The sequence below is a fragment of the Hemitrygon akajei genome, chromosome 29 (genome assembly GCF_048418815.1).
Source record: "Hemitrygon akajei chromosome 29, sHemAka1.3, whole genome shotgun sequence".
NCBI classification, from domain to species: domain Eukaryota; kingdom Metazoa; phylum Chordata; class Chondrichthyes; order Myliobatiformes; family Dasyatidae; genus Hemitrygon; species Hemitrygon akajei.
In genome coordinates, this window is record NC_133152.1 from 33,251,477 (window position 1) to 33,268,710 (window position 17,234).

Genomic DNA, 17,234 nt, shown 5'->3' on the forward strand with positions numbered 1-17,234 from the left:
AAGATGGAATTCAAAGGCAAGCTAGCCAATAATATTAAAAAGGATACCAAAGTTTCTTCAGATATATGTAGTGTAAAAGAGAGTAGATATTGGACTGCTGGAAAGTGATGCTGGAGAGGTAGCATTGGGGCACAAGGAGATGGCAGAAAAATGATTAAGTATTTTGCATCAGTCTTCACTATGGAAGACACTAGCAGTAGGCCAGAAGTTCAAGGGTGTCAGAAGGCAGAAATGAGGAAGTTGTCAATACTAGGAAGAAGGTACTCAGGAAACAAAGGCCTGAAGGCAAATAAATCACCTGGACTAGATGGTTTACACCTCAGGATTCTAAAAATGATGGGTGAAGAGATTGTGGAAGCATTTGTACTGGTCTTTTGAGAATCAATAGATGCTGGCATGGTTCCAGAGGACTGGAAAATTGCAAATGTCACTCCACTCTTCAAGAAGGGAATGAGACAGAAGAAAGCAAATTATAGGCCAGTTAGTCTGACCTCAGTGGTTGGGAAGATGCTGGAGTTGATTGTTAAGGATGCAGTTTTAGGGGAACTTGGAGGTCTTTGACAAGATGCCACACGAGGCTGCTTAACACTTTAAGAGCAGGTGGTAGTATAGGATTGATACTACCATGGATGGAGCATTGGCTGATTGGCAGGAGCAAAGAGTGGGAATAAAGGAAACCTTTCTGGTCGGTTGCTGGTGACTAGTTTTCCACAGGGGTCTGTGTAGGGACTGCTTTTTACATTATATGCCAGTAATCCAGATGACAGAATTGATGGCTTTGTGGCTAAGTTTGCAGACAATACAAATATAGGAGGGGGGGGGGCAGGTAGTGTTGAGGAAGTAGACAGGCTACAGAAGGACTTTGACAGATTAGAAGAATTGGCAAAGAAGTAGCAGGTGGAATACAGTGTCAGGAAATGTATGTTCATGCCATTTGATAGAAGTAGTAAGTGTACACTATTTCCTAAATGAAGAGAAAATTAAAAAATCTGAGGTGCAAAGGGACTTGGGAGTCCTCATGCAGGATTCCTTAAAGGTTAATTTGCAGGTTGAGTCAGTGGTGAGGAAGGCAAATACAATGTTAACATTCATTTTGAGTGGACTAGAATATAAAGGAATGGATGTAATGTTGAGATTTTAAAGTACTAGTGAGGTCTCATTTGAGTATTGTGAGCAGTTTTGGGACCCTTGTCTATGAAAGGATGTGCTGACATTGGAGGGGATTCAAAGGAGGTTCATGAAAATGATTCGGAGTTGAAAGGCTTATTATGTGAGGAGTTTTTGATGGCTCTGGGCCCGTACTCCCTGGAATTCAGGAGAATGAGGGTGGGGTTCTCAATGAAACCTACCGAATGTTGAAAGGCCTTGTAGAGTGGATGTTCCCCATAGTGGGGGAGTCAACAACCAGAGACAATAGACAGTAGGTGCAGGAGTAGGCCATTTGGCCCTTCTAGCCAGCACCACCATTCACTGTGATCATGGCTGATCATACACAATCAGTACCCCGTTCCTGCCCTCTCCCCATATCCCTTGACCCCGCTATCTATAAGAGCTCTATCTAACTCTCTTGAAAGCATCCAGAGTCTTGGCCTCCACTGCATTCCACATATCCACCACTCTCTGGGTGAAAAAGTTTTTCCGCATCTCTGTTCTAAATGGCCTACCCTTATTCTTAAACTGTGGCCTCTAGTTCTGGACTCACCCATCAACGGGAACATGCTTCCTGCCTCCAGTGTGTCCAATCCCTTAATAACCTTACATGTTTCAATCAGATCCCCGGTCATCCTTCTAAATTCCAGTGTATACAAGCCCAGTCACTCCAAACTTTCAACAAAGCCTCAATAGTGGGACATCCATTTAGAATATAGATGAGGAGGAATTCTTTTAGCCAGAGTGGTGAAGCTGTGGAGGGCAAGTCATCAGATATATTTAAGGCAAAGGTTGATAAATTCTTGATTAGTCGTGGCATGAAGAGTTACGGAGCAAAGGATGGAAATTGGGGCTGAGAGGGAAATTGGATCAGCCATGATGAAATGGCAGAGCAGGCTCGATGATTCAAATGGCCTAGTTCTGCTTCTGTATCTTATGCTCTTAGAAACAGTTGCCATTTAAGATTAAATGGGGGAAAATCCTTATAGTTGTATATGCACAAGAGTTGGAAACTTCCTACTGCAGAATGCTATAAAGGCTAAATACTTTAAAGGCTGGGAAGGGCAGATTGTAAAGGAGTCTGTAATTATGGGAATCAGGCTGGAAAGTGGAGTTGAGGCTAAGATCAGCTTGAATACAACTGCAGTGAATGGGCAAGCAGATGGAAGGGCCTGTTCATGCTGATCTTTGTTCATAGTGGAAGAGTCAAACAAGTTATCAATTTGGACCAATTTCCTGTCACAAGTATATGATATTTCTCACACTAAGAATTCTGTTACTATGTGCTGAAAGTAGCTCATCAACCTTCAAGCATTTCTGCATTTAAAGAAAAAAAAGTTTTGTAAATTACATCTCTCAAATTACCAAATTTATTGGTAGCTCCTATGAGCCATGCATAGTTACTGACTACATGGAGGTACACAAAATGTGTGCACTCGTGGAGGTCAACTGCCCTTGCCAGTAATCAAGTTCTACATCATCTTCAAGCATCTGCATGTTAAGCATGATTGGAACCTGTTTCCAGTTGTTTCTGTAATAGCCTCAGATATGAAGAGCTGACAAGTGTACCATCAAATGCCACTGGCCATGGCTATCTTCAAACAATAAATATCAAGTCACCTCTGGCATCACTTTTAACTAATCAAGCTTGTATTCCTCCAAGGACAGTCATCTCTCATTTTGTCAAGCTCTGACTAATGAGGTTTCAAGTTATGATTCCAGGAAATAAACCTTAGCCACTTTCATATGTGCTTAAGAGGTATGAGACACCAGGAGACAATTTGAGTAGAAAAGGTTAAAAAGTGCTTTAGTTAACTTTATAGAGTTGCATTAAATATATTGAGCCCATGATGTCATTTATTGAAGGGTTATATTAAGTCAGTCTTATTCCAGCAATGCAATTTAATAGTATTCATGCAGGAGTAGATATCCGTGCTATACCATTTAAGGCACATGATGGTGCATACCTAGTTCCACATATTACAGTACAGGAAGCTGCTATTTGCCTCAAGTTCATGCTGACTTAAAGAAGAAAAACTATCATTAGATGCCTCTGTTTAATTCCTGAGTAGATTTGTCTATCATGTCCATCAATTCACTCCTTTTGTTCTGTTGCCAATCACCTTCACCAAAGCATTCCTGCAGCCAATTGGGAATGAGGGAGGAAACTAAAGCACAGAGAGAAAACCCGTGTGGTCATGGGAACAAAAATGAAAACTCCAAACGGCTGATGTCAGGATCAAACACGAGGCCTCAGAGCTTAAAGCAGCAGCTTTAACTGCCTTCTGTCACGGGTAGAGTTCAGATAGAGACATACTACTAGGGTGGTTTTCACAATCAATTGTTAACAAGCCCTTGAGCTGACATAACAGAAAAGAAAGCAATAAAAGCAGTTTATACATACTTACAAACACAGAAAACCTACAGCTTACAAATACAAATACAGGCCCTTCAGCCCACAAACCTGTGGTGAACATATCCTTACCTTAGAACTACCTAGGCTTAACCATAGCCCTCTATTTAATTGAATTTAGTCGCTACTTAAATTACCAAAAATACATGCAAATATTCACTGAATGAGGTTTTTTTTGAGAGACCAAAGATTTTCGTTGCTTACTTACCTGGCAAACTAAGAACTCCAGACTGTTAAGTGGTATCGAGGAGTCTAACAACCAACAGAATCAGCTAATGTGATGATGGTTCTATAATCCTGCAGTGCCCAAACTATTTGGATTTAAGGAGCCATTTTCAAATTGGAACACCAATTATTGCTGGCAGTTCCGTATGATGCTTGTTTGATATCACTTGCACAAAATCCTACTACATGGTTAAGCCCCACACAGACCTTAACTTGAAGCATCTGTTCCCTCCAAGTTGATGTTCTTCTCCATTTCGACATTGTTTTTGACCACACCAACATACGACTTCAGACCCATATGATATGTTATTTTCCTTAGTCACTCCTCACCTTTGTCAGGCTGAACCCTCCCATCTCTACCATTTCTCAACTTTCTCTCAATCCACACAATATTGAACATTTTAAAGTGTATATCCCATTGTTTATGATATCTTGAGTCTTGTATGTGATGCATTGTTTGTTTCCCCTTTAAAAGGCCAAGATAAAATTGTCATTTAAGCCAATTTAGTTTGTGGGGTACAGTTTGCCCATCTCTATTCTAATCTGAAAGCCAAAACATGGAAGTGCTGCACCTGTGATTACTTTAAACCTGTCACCTTTGCAAATGATAATGCTACAAACAAATGTGAAACCTAATGATGGCTAGAGAAAAGGTTATGAGGAAGTTGCTGAATCATTAAACCAAGTGGTCAGTTCCTCAGACACTCAATTATATTGACAATTTCTTTAAAGTTGCACAATGGACCATAATAAAGTGAGAGGCCCATATGAAAATGTCATGCCCTTCATACAAAGTTCATCTCTGCTTAATCAATCATTTCATTTAATGCAAATTTGAACAATAACTTTCTACAATATACCAGAACACAGTTTAGCAGTAGACAGATTTAATTAACTTTTAATAGAGCACTGACTTCACACATATTCTATACATTAACTTGTAAGGCAAATGAAAATATATTGCCTATAAGCATAGCAGACCTGTCTGAGACAGTACTGGATAAGCTCTACAAGAAACAGATGGCTTGTAAGTTAGGTAGAATTAATCTATTCTTTCCTGTGAATGAAAGGAGTTGTCAGGATGCTTCACTTTGCGTTGAATTTATTGCTTCAGGAAAGGTTCTTCTCTTGAAGGAAAATTGGTGAGTGAAAACTCAGCTCATCTGCTAAAAGAGTATTCAGTCACAAGCACCGATCATGTAAAAAACACGATCAGTGATAAAATTAAACCATCTGATTTAAATACATTTGGGATTTTTACTTTAACAGATTCGTTGATGAATCCCCTTGTTCCAATTTATACAAATATGATGACAAAAACTTCCAGACTAAATTAACCTCCATTGCTGAGTGAATGTCCAGATAAACTTGGAGTTGGAATTATATTTTTACCTTATTGGGATTAAGAGGATTCAGATTGTAGGAAATAAGGAGGGAAGTGAAGTAGCAAAACCTACGTAGAAACCAAAAAAGTGGTCATGGAATTGAAACCATGTCATCAGGATTCTTCCCTCCTCCTCCTGATCCTGCTCAATCTCACCAACAAATTATTTATGCTCCAGATTCCAGCATTTGCAATCTCTTGTGTTGCCAAAGTGCCTCATATCCTGGTATAAAAGCTTCCACCCTGTTAGGGATGGCAAGGTCGATTGATAATTGATTTAAGTGACCCAAAGCCAGTAGTAACTCAATGTGGGAAATAAAGTTCAAAATATACCTTTCACTTGAGAAGGCTCACCAGATTTCAGTAAAATAAGAGACATTTAAAAACAGAAACAGAAGACCTGAGGGGTATTTTCCCATTTTAGTCAACGCATAGAATACTAGAAAGCCAGCCGGTGGTGTAACGGCATCCTCAGCGGCCTTTCAGGCGAATCGTTCTGGTTTCGAATCTGGCTGGCACCTTGCATGCTTTCCATCTGTGCTGGATTGAGCATCAAGCTAGGAACTCGGCCTTAAAAAAAAGACCAACACTAATGAAATGGCAAATGCTGCCTGATGTGCCAAAGGCACCAAGAGGAGCTCCATAGAATACTAAAGAGGTTATGCTAGTCTCATTACAGCATACAGTTCTGGTCACCATGTTACAAAGATGAATTTGAACTGGCAGATGTGCAAAGGAGAAAAGTGGCAGGAAAAAAAAAAATCACACCGAGTTAAGATTTGATAAGCCAGAATTGTTTTTTGTCTAAGCTTAGAAGGCTGAATGATGACTTAATTTGAGGTGCACAAGATTAGAGGACTAGATGGAGTAACTCATTTCTCACAGGAGATGTAAAAACTTAGAACCAGTAATTTAAAGTATTTGGTAGAAATTCTTTGGTAGACAGATACTATATGAGATAGGGCAAGGGGTGAAGTAAATTCACCCTGAAGTTGAACCTCTAACTGATTGCCATAAAGAATAGTAAAAAATCCCTGCCCTCCTATATGCTTCTGAGACCTTGACTGCCTACAACAGGTAGAGGAAAAGTCCCACAATACTTGTCTTCAGAATCCTCACTAGAGGGATAAACAAAATACTGCCAGTATCATTTCCCAGGCTAACATCTATGCACTGCTCCCAAGTTACACTCAGTTGGCTACATTTGGTCATTCAGAAGCCTGACACAGATTGCCTAAATTGATACAACTGCAAAGTCTGATACACAGGGATTACTAGGTAAAAGGTTGGGTGGGGGGAGAGAATATATGTGCTCAAACCTTAGGAATAAAATGCATTGTCTTCACTGACTCCTGGAAATCTCTCACATCTGATTGCTCAAACAGGGCATTCATGATACTATTGAATCCCAAATCAGGAGAGCACTGAAGCCCTCCACAAGATACAGAGGTAATGTGCTACCAACTTGTTTCCCTGGCCAGGCATCACCTGACACAATTCTGGAATAGACTACAGTTCCCATGTCTTCGTTAATTACCTCAGCAACACTGGAGTAGAAGCAAATCATCTTCAATGCCAAGCAACTAGCCTAGAAGCAAGTGCTGAAACTCGTGTTTAATCAGTATTGGATGTATACATAAAGAAACATAATCCATAGATTCACAGACCCAGTGCTGCAAGGTTGGATTAGTTGAGCATCTTTTTCAACTGGCACGGACACCCATTGAAAGTGAAATCCTTTTTTTTAAAAAACAAAAACTTGCCAGAAATTTTGAAAACAGGACCATGGGACAGTAACACCTTCAGAAACAAACCTGTGATCTGATAAAACAAGACCATAGGAGGATACTATCATTAGAAACAAGCCTCGAGATCTGATTTAAAGGGGGCATTGCTCTGTTGGTGATAAGCCTTGTCCTTTGGCAAACCTCACATTTTATAAGGTAATACATGCTTGTGTGTGTATGTATATAAATCTACTGCATTAAGACAATGAGTTGAGCAACATCTGTGGACGGAAAGAAATAGTTGATACTTCAGGCCAAACCCCTGCATGAGACACTTCTCCTGCAGCTGCTGCTTGATCCACTGGGTTCCTCAATCAGATTGATTGTTCTCCAGATTCCAAAAAAAAATCATTGAATTTTACAAAAACTATACATAAACAAATAACTAAGGTGTAGAAGAAGACAAACTGTGTATAAATAAAAACATGAGTTTTAACGAATCCTTGAAAGTAAGTCTGCAGCTGTAGAATTGAAGTTATCCAAGTTACCAGGAACCTGATGGTTGTACGGTAATAACTGTTCCTGAACAGGCTTCTGTACCACCTGTCCAATGGTAGTAGCAAGAAGAGGGCTGGATGGAGAGGATCTTTAATTGTGGATTTTGTCTTCTTTTGATAGCGCTCCTTGTAAGTATGCTCAACGGTGCTTCCAAAGTGAGTTTGTATTCTGTTATAATAACTTACACCCTGTTAGAGATGATATATTCCAATCAGTCAATTGATTTAAATCAGTAGTTCTCAATCTTTTTCTACTCATGGCCCACTGGTGACTTTCATTTACCAATCTGGCCTCCACCCTCCATAGTCTCCATTACTAGCAGAAGTGTTCTTTTTTTGTTAACTGTACAATTATAATGTCCAGTCAAAATTTATGATTTAACCAGTTATAAGTATTATATGTTAAATATGTTACAGTTGTATTTGGAAAATAAAACTATTTCAAAGCTCTGAATAGGTTTCTCTAACCAATAATGAAAAAAAAGTGCGTAATATTGTTACTTTGGGTATTTAGTGAGATCCTTGCAACTGATACAAATAAGTTTTTGAATAGCTGGTTGCAACTTGGTTGAAAGTAATTGAAGATCACCTCTTTTCACAATATCAAGACAGTTAAGAGCTTTTGATAACAGGTGAAGAGCTTGAATAAAGCCACAAAGTTCAAAGTAAATTTATTATCAAAGTGTATATACTGTGGCATGCAAAAGTTCAGGCACCCCAGTCAAAATTTCTGTTACTGTGAATAGTTAAGTGAGTAGAAGATGAACTGATCTCCAAAAGTCATAAAGTTAAAGATGAAACATTCTTTTCAACATTTTAAGCAAGATTAGTGTATTATTTTTGTTTTGTACAATTTTAGAGTGGAAAAAAAGGAAAGGAGCACCATGCAGAAGTTTGGGCACCCCAAGAGATTTGAGCTCTCAGATAACTTTTACCAAGGTCTCAGACCTTAATTAGCTTGTTAGGGCTATGGCTTGTTCACAGTCATCATTAGGAAAGGCCAGGTGATGCAAATTTCAAAGCTTTATAAATACCCTGACTCTAACCTTGTCCCAACAATCAGCAGACATGGGCTCCTCTAAGCAGCTGCCTAGCACTCTGAAATTTAAAATAAATGATGCCCACAAGGCAGGAGAAGGCTATAAGAAGATAGCAAAGTGTTTTCAGGTAGCTGTTTCCTCAGTTCATAATGTAATTAAGAAATGGCAGTTAACAGGAATGGTGGAGGCCAAGTTGAGGTCTGGAAGACCAAGAAAACTTTCCAAGAGAACTGCTCGTAGGATTTCTAGAAAGGGAAATCAAAACCCCCGTTTGACTGCAAAAGACCTTCAGGAAGATTTAGCAGACTCTGGAGTGGTGGTGCACTGTTCTACTGTGCAGCGACACCTGCACAAATATGACCTTCATGGAAGAGTCATCAGAAGAAAACCTTCCCTGCATCATCACCACAAAATTCAGCATCAGAAGTTTGTAAAGGAATATCTAAACAAGCCTGTGCATTTTGGAAACAAGTCCTATGGACTGATGAAGTTAAAATAGAACTTCTTGGCTGCAATGAGCAAAGGTATATTTTGGAAAAAAGGGTGCAGAATTTCATGAAAAGAGCACCTCTCCAACTGTTAAGCATGGGGGTGGATCGATCATGCGTTGGGCTTGTGTTGCAGCCAGTGGCACGGGGAACATTTCACTGGTAAAGGGAAGAATGAATTCAATTAAATACCAGCAAATTCTGGAAGCAAACATCACACCATCTGTTTAAAAAAAAGCTGAAGATGAAAAGAGGATGGCTTCTACAACAGGATAAAGATCCTAAATGCACCTCAAAATCTACAATGGACTACCTCAAGAGGCGCAAGCTGAAGGTTTTGCCATGGCCCTTACAGTCCCCCGACCTAAACATCATCGAAAATATGTATAGACCTCAAACCTCAAAAGATCAATGTATGCAAGACGGCCAAGAATCTCACAGAACTAGAAGCCTTTTGCAAGGAAGAATGGGCAAAAATCCCCCAAACAAGAATTGAAAGACTCTTAGCTGGCTACATTAAGCATTTACAAGCTGTGATGCTTGCCAAAGGGGGTGTTACTAAGTACTGACCATGCAGGGTGCCCAAACTTTTGCTTCAGGCCCTTTTCCTTCTTTGTTATTTTGAAACTGTAAAAGATGGAAATAAAAAAGTAATCTTGCTTAAAATATTTTTAAAAAGTGTCATCTTTAACTTTATGCCTTTTGGAAATCAGGTCATCTTTTACTCACTTAGCTATTTACGGTAACAGAAATTTTGATCGGGGTGCCCAAACTTTTGCATGTCACTGTATGTCACCATATATAACCCTGAGATTCATTTTCTTGTGGGCATACTTAGTAAATTCAAGAGCCATAAAAGAATCAAAGAAAGATCACCCTTCAGGACGGACATGCAACCAATGTGCAAAAGACTACAAACTGTAGAAATAATAATAAGTTAATAAGCAATAAATATCAAGAACATGAGATTCCTTGAAAGTGAGTCCATAGGTTATAGGAACAGTTCAGCGATGGGACATGTGAAGTTGATGAAGTCATCGCACTGGTTCAAAAGTCTGATGTTTGAGGGATAAAAACTTCCTGAATCTGGTGATGCGAGTCCTGAGGCTGTTGTACCTTCTTCCTGAAGGCAGTAGTGAGATGAGGACATGACCTGGTTGATGGGGTCCCTGATGATGGATGCTGGTTTTCTGCAATAGCACTCAGTGCAGATGTGATATGGTGGGGAGGGGGGGGGGGGGGGGAAGCGAGGATTTACCCGATTGACAGTGGTGAATCCGCATTTTTGTACGATTTTCCATTCAAAGGCATTGATGCTTCCATACCAGGCTGTGATGCAACCAATCAATATAACCCTCAAACACAGATCTATAGAGGTTTGTCAAAGTTTTAGATATCACGCTGAATATACACCAACTTGTGAGGAACTGGAGCTGTTGCTGTGCTTTCTTCATAATTGCTCTTACGTGCTGGGCCCAGGATAGGACCTCTGAAATGATAACACTGAGGAATTCAAAGCTGCTGACCCTCTCTACCTTCAAGCCCCCAATGAGGACTGGCTCAGGGACCGCCAGTTTCCTCCTCTTGAAGTCAATAATCAGCTTCTTGGTCTTGCTGACATTGAGTGAGGGGCACTACTCAGTCAAATTTTCAATCTCCCTCCTATTTGCTGATTTGTCACCACCCTTGATTTGTAGAGCAAGTAGAACAGCCTTGTAGTGCACCTGTGCTGATGGAAATTGTGGAGGACATGTTGCCTATTGAACTGACTGGGGTCTGCAAGTGAGGAAATTAGGAAATTGAGGATCCAATTGCACAAGGAGGCATTATGGCCAAGGCCTTGAAGCTTATTCATTAGCTTTGAGGTGATGATAGTATTGAATGCTGAGCTGTATTCATTAAAGAGCATCCTGATGAATGCATCTTTGTTCTTCAGATGTTCAGGGTTGAGTTAAGAACCTGTGAAATGGCATGTGCTCTGGACCTGTTGTGCTGGTAGGCAAATTGGAGCGGATCCAAGTTGCTTCTAAGACAAGAATTGATATGTTTCATCACCAGTCTTTCAAAATACTTCATCACATTGGTTGTAGGTACTACTGGATGATAGCCATTGAGGCAGATTACCACAGTATTCTTAGGCACCCATTATAATTGAACTAGATAAGAGGTAGGAAATCCGATTAAAAAGAACTTTGCTTTCTCCCAGAGCTGTGCAAACTTATTTTGAATATCAAGTCGTCACTTTTTATTGTCATTTCGACCATAACTGCTGGTACAGTACACAGTAAAAAAGACATTTTTCAGGACCATGGTGCTACATGAAACAGTACAAAAACTACACTGAACTACGTAAAAACACAGACAAAAAAAGACTACACTAGACTACAGACCTACCCAGGACTGCATAAAGTGCACAAAACAGTACAGGCATTACAATAAATAATAAGCCAGACAATAGGCACAGTAGAGGGCAGTAAGTTGGTGTCAGTCCAGGCTCTGGGTATTGAGGAGTCTGATAGCTTGGGGGAAGAAACTGTTACATAGTTTGGGCGTAAGAGCTCGAATACTTCGGTGCCTTTTCCCGGTTGGCAGGAGGGAGAAGAGTTTGTATGAGGGGTGCGTGGGGGTCCTTCATAATGCTGTTTGCTTTGCAGATGCAGTAGTGTAGTGTAAATATCTGTAATGGCAGGAAGAGAGACCCCGATGATCTCAGCTGCCCTCACTATCCGCTGCAGGGTCTTGCGATCCAAGATTGTGCAATTTCTGAACCAGGCAGTGACGCAGCTGCTTAGGATGCTCTCAATATAAAATTTAAACTTTGTAGTATAATTTATCGTAATTACTTTTTTAAACCTTCTTGGAGTGATCCAATTTTTTTACTTTGGAAAAATAAAGGTATTAATTCTTTTTTGGATTTATTTAAAGAAGGCAGATTGATGTCTTTTGAACAATTAGTCGATAAGTATTCTCTCTCATATTCACACTTTTTACAATATCTTCAAGTTAGACATTTTTTACAAAAATATTTAAGTAATTTTCCTTACATATTGACTTGTTAGATACTATTATGAATATGAACCCCTCGTTGAAAGGTTCTATTGGAAGAATTTATAATTTATTATTACAATGGGATAAGCATCCTTTACTTAAGATTAAACAGGATTGGGAGAAGGAACTCAATTTGACTTTTATATGGGAGGATTGGACACGGATTCTGAAGCTGGTTAACTCTTCTTCGATCTGTGCTAGTCATTCACTGATTCAATTTAAAATTGTACATCATTACCATTTGACAAAGGAGAGACTTTCTAAAATATTTCCCAATGTTGACAAGTATTGTGATGGATGTAAAACTGAGATAGCTACACTGACACATATGTTCTGGTCATGTTCTATATTAAAACAGTTTTGGAAGTCAGTCTTTTCGACAATTTCTAAAGCACTCAGAATCAATTTACAACCTAATACACTGACTGTACTTTTTGGAATAATTCCTCAAAATATCCATGGTATTTCTGTGTCTGACCAACATGTTTGGTTACATTGATAGCTAGGAGGGCCATCTTGTTGAAATGGAAGGATATATCAGCTCCTGCTTTGTCACAATGGTTCTCTCAAGTGATGCTGTGTCTTAGCTTCAAGAAAATTACAAGTCGAACCTTTGAACCTTTATTTGATTTTGTGAAGAGATGGGGCTTATTTGCTCCTTATTAACATTTCAATTAATTGATAGATTTCCTCCACGATCTAAATGTAAACACACCCTCAGGAATACACACAATACCAGGGGTCTCGGCCCAAAACGTCAACAGTGCTTCTCCCTATAGATGCTGCCTGGCCTGCTGTGTTCCACGAGCATTTTGTGTGTGTTGCTTGAATTTCCAGCATCTGCAGATTTCCTCGTGTTTGCTTTTTAAAGACACTGAATAGCTCATCCATTGTATTGAGGGTTTACAACAGAAAAAGTGTGCACCCCAACATGACGCACAAGTACCTTTTGGAACAGATGGTCATCATAATCCTAACAGATCTTGAAATTAATATCCTGGTATTCTGTTTGTGACAAAAAAAAATCAGCAATGGAAACTGCTCTCCAGCGAGACCAAGTTACTCTTCTGACTGCGCACTCCTTACTTGCGGAGAAAGTTAATAAAACTGACATATTTACTGTTACAATAATTTCATTCACCAAGTGTATTTCTGTTTATTTTTCTAACTGTGGGGAAGCCGTTGTATATTTAAAAGCACTGGAATGCTTGGAAGAATGCACAATTGCCCTCCAATTAACCTCGCGAGAAGCTCAACTATCAGCTGATTTTACGGCGTATCTTTTTAAAAAAGCCAATTGAAAACAGGCCAACCTGAATGGTTAAAAGGGACGGATCAGTTCAGTTTCACACTACACCAGCCGAACGGTATAAAACGTAATTAGAATTCTAATGCCTCTCTTCAAACAGCAGAGTGAGTAGTCATCATATCATTATAACTCGCTTATATGCAAATTAATCTATTACCGTCTCCTCCATTTATATTCCAATTATGTCCGGGTAACATTTCCGTTTACAACTTGAATTTATCATCATGATTTTTTTTGAGTGGCTAATTGGTTCTACTTTGAAGTCCCTCGAATTCCGATTGAACAGAATAACTTTTCTGTCGTTTGCTGCTGAAGTAACACTTACCTTTCCGGAGGAGATCAGTTGAGATCGACGTTGATAAGATAAGCTCCACCTTTATTCTTGCAACAAAATTTCTGTGCACAGTTGTAATTGCAGTCGATGGGCTCGATTCCAGATCTAATCTGTGTAAGGTGCTTTGCTGCTGGGATTTCCCCTGTCCCTTTACCCCTTTTACTCCGATACAAAATCGTAACCAGCCAGCTGATCGATTTCAATATCACGTGCATTTCGTTGCCTAGGCTACAAACCAGCACAACGGAGCGCTGACTATGCAATATGAGCCCATTTAAGAGCGTGCCAATCCCAAACAGCGCAAGATGTTTGCTCCCCTTCATTTGTTGCACTGAAAGCTGTTAAATGTTAATTACGATGGAAAAAGTAATGCATTTCACAAACACTTGACTTCTCCCAGAACATTTAATAAAATAATTTGGAAATGTCTCTTGTTCAAAGTAAACTTGATATCAAAATGCGTAGATGTCACCATATTCAAGCCTGAGATTCGTTTCCTTGTTGGCATACTCAATAAATCCAAGAGCCATAATTGAATCAATGAAAGACCATACCCAAAAGGGCAGACAAGCAACTAATGGAGTATGCAAAAGACAACAAACTGCAAATGCAAACGAGAAAATAATAATAAATAAAGAAGCAACAAATATCCAGAACATGAGGTGAAGAGTCCTGGAAAGTGACTCCATTAGTTGTGGAGACAGTTCGGTGATAGGGCAAGTGAAGTTGAATTAAGTTATCCTCTTTGGTTCAAGAGCCTGATGGTTGAGGGGTAATAATGGTTCCTGGACCTGGTACTGTCAGTCCTGAGGCTCCTGTACCTTGTTCCTGATGACAACGGCGAGAAGTGAGTATAACCTGGGTGTTGGGGGTCCCTGATGATGGATGCTCCCCTGTGACAATGCTCCGTGTTGATGCACTCAGTGGAGGAGAGGGCTTTACCTGTGATGGACTGGGCCATATCCATTACTTTTTGTAGGAGCTTCCATTCAAGGGCATTGGTGTTTCCATACCAAGCCATGTTGCAACTAGCCAATATATTCTCCACCAGCATCTATAGAAGTTTGTCAAAGTATAACATATCATGCCAAATCTTTGCAAGCTACTAAGAAAGTATAGGTGCTGCCATGTATCTTCATAATTGCACTTGCATGTTGGACCTAGGACAGGGTCTCTGAAATGATATCACAGAAGAATTCAAAGTTGCAGGCTTTCTCCACTTTTGATCCCCCAATCTGGACTTCTGGTTTCATCTTCTAAAGTAAATTATCAGCTCCTAGGCCCTAATGTCATTGAGTGAGAGGTGGTTGTTGTGGCACCATTCAGCCAGATTTTTTAACTCCCTCCTATATGCTGATTCATCACCACTTGTGATTCAGCCAAAAACAGTGGTGTCATCAGCAAACTTATACAAGGCATTTGAGCTCTGCATAAAGCGTGTAGAGCAGGGGGCTAAGCACACAGCCTTGTGATGCACCTGTGCTGATGGAGATTGTGGAGGAGATGTTATTACCAATCTGAACTGACTGGGGTCTGAAAATGAGGAAGTGGAGGATCCAGTTGTTCAAGGAGGCATTGTGGACAAGGTCAATCAAGCTTACTGATTAGTTTTGTGGAGATGATAGTATTTAATGCCAAGCTGTAGTCGATAAAGAGCATCCTGAAATATGCATCTTTGCTGTTCAGATTTTCCAGGGTAGAGTGAGGAGCCAATGAAATGGCATCAGCTCTGGTTATTGTGCTCTTGTTATACAGCAACCAATTTATGTATATCAAAATCTCACAAGTAACATTATGTGAATGACCCAATAATTCAATTCTGTTCTGTTATGTTGAACCAGAACACCAATAGTAGAGCCAGGCCTGATGAAATGCTACCAGGCCCTGCTGGTAGAAACAGATGACACAAAGAATCAGAATCTGCCTGTAACTGTCACCATATGGTCTCATTCTGTAAGAGGCATTTATCGTTACCACTCCTCCAACACTAAACTCCCTTTTTCCTTCCCCTTTCACAATTCCATAAAAGACCATATCACTTGATTCCACAGTTGCAGCCTGACCTGCTGGTGCTTCCATCATTTTCTGTTTTTATTTCTAATTTCCAGCATCCACAGTATTTTTATTTTTACATGTAAAACACGTTGCTCTTTGAAATAATGGCATGGGCTCTTCTAATCCACTCATGAAAGAAAACAGAGCCATTGATTAGCACCCATTTCAAAAGTCTAGCATCTTCACCTACGTAGAACTCCATCAGTAGTTCTCAGGGTTGTCAGGACAGATTTCCTGCTCCATTCCCAAGTATAACTCAGCCAGAATCTTAACAGATCTCAATCCTCACCCTCTCCTATAGGACACAACTTTTAATGCAGCCTGCCTGCACTTCCCCCATTAGTCTTACATGAGTCAGGTCAGTGACGGATTGTATGATTAAAGATTAGCTTTATTTGTCACACGTACATCAAAACATATAGTGAAATGCGTTGTTTGTGTCAACAACCATCACATACATGCTGGGGGCAGTGTGCAAGTGTCACCATGCTTCTAGCACCAGCATAACATGCTCACTTACTAACCCTAATCCACACATCTTTGGAATGTGGGAGGAAGCCCACACCATCATGGGAGGAACCCACAAACTCCTTACAGACAGTGGTGCAAGTTAAACACTGTTTGGTGATCACTGACACTGTAAAGTGTTGCACTAACTGCTACATTACCATGCCACCCTCTTGACCAGGGGTTCCAAACCAATACCATTAAGCAAAGGATTTTTATAAATGGCTTGGATGAGGAAGTGGAAGAGTGGATTAGTAAGTTTGCAGATGACAAGAAGAGTAGCGGTGTTGTAGGTAGTGTAGAACATTGTCATAGGCTACAACAGGGCATTGACTGGATGCAGAGCAGGGCTGAGAAGTCAGATGGAGTTCAAACCTGTAAAGTATGAAGTGATTCACTTTGGAAGGTTGATTATGAAGGCAGAGTACAGGGTTAATAGCAGGGTTTCTTAGCAGAGGAACGGAGGGATATTGGGGTCCATGTCCATAGATTCCTCAAATTTGTTGCACATGTGGTTAAGAAGATATGTGTTGTGTTGGCCTTCATTAGTCGGAGGTTTGAGTTCAAGAACTGTGAGGTAATGTAGCAGCTGTATAAAGCCCTGGAAATACCACACTTCGAATATTATGTTCTAATTTGGATGCCACATTATAGGAAGGATGTGCAAGCTTTAGAGAGGGTGCAGAGGAGATTAACCAGGATGCTGTTAGAATTAGAGAGAACGTCTTGGAGGATAGGTTGAGTGAGTGAGGGCTTCTTTCTATGAACGGAAGCAGAATGAGAGGCCACTTGATAGATGTGTATAAGATGATAAGAGCATACACTGAGTGGAGAGCCAGTGACTTTTCACCCAGGTTGGAAATGGCTCATACAAGGGGACATCATTTTAAGGTGATTGGAGGAAAGTATAGGGGGATGTCAGACGCAAGCTGTTTTCACAGAGAGTATTGGGTTCATGGAGCGCATTTCCAGGGTTGGAGGTAGGGACAGATATTTTT

At 40.1% G+C, this 17,234-nt stretch overlaps 1 protein-coding gene across 1 annotated transcript in view; it reads right to left on the reverse strand.

Annotated features, from left to right (window-relative positions):
- The window catches only part of ttc34 (tetratricopeptide repeat domain 34), a 66,284-nt gene extending 52,513 nt beyond the window's left edge, over positions 1-13,771 (reverse strand). The window contains exon 1 of the mRNA XM_073032497.1: positions 13,666-13,771. The gene's annotated coding sequence lies outside the window, so the exon portion shown is untranslated. The remainder of the gene's footprint in view (positions 1-13,665) is intronic.
- Positions 13,772-17,234: the final 3,463 nt, after the last annotated feature.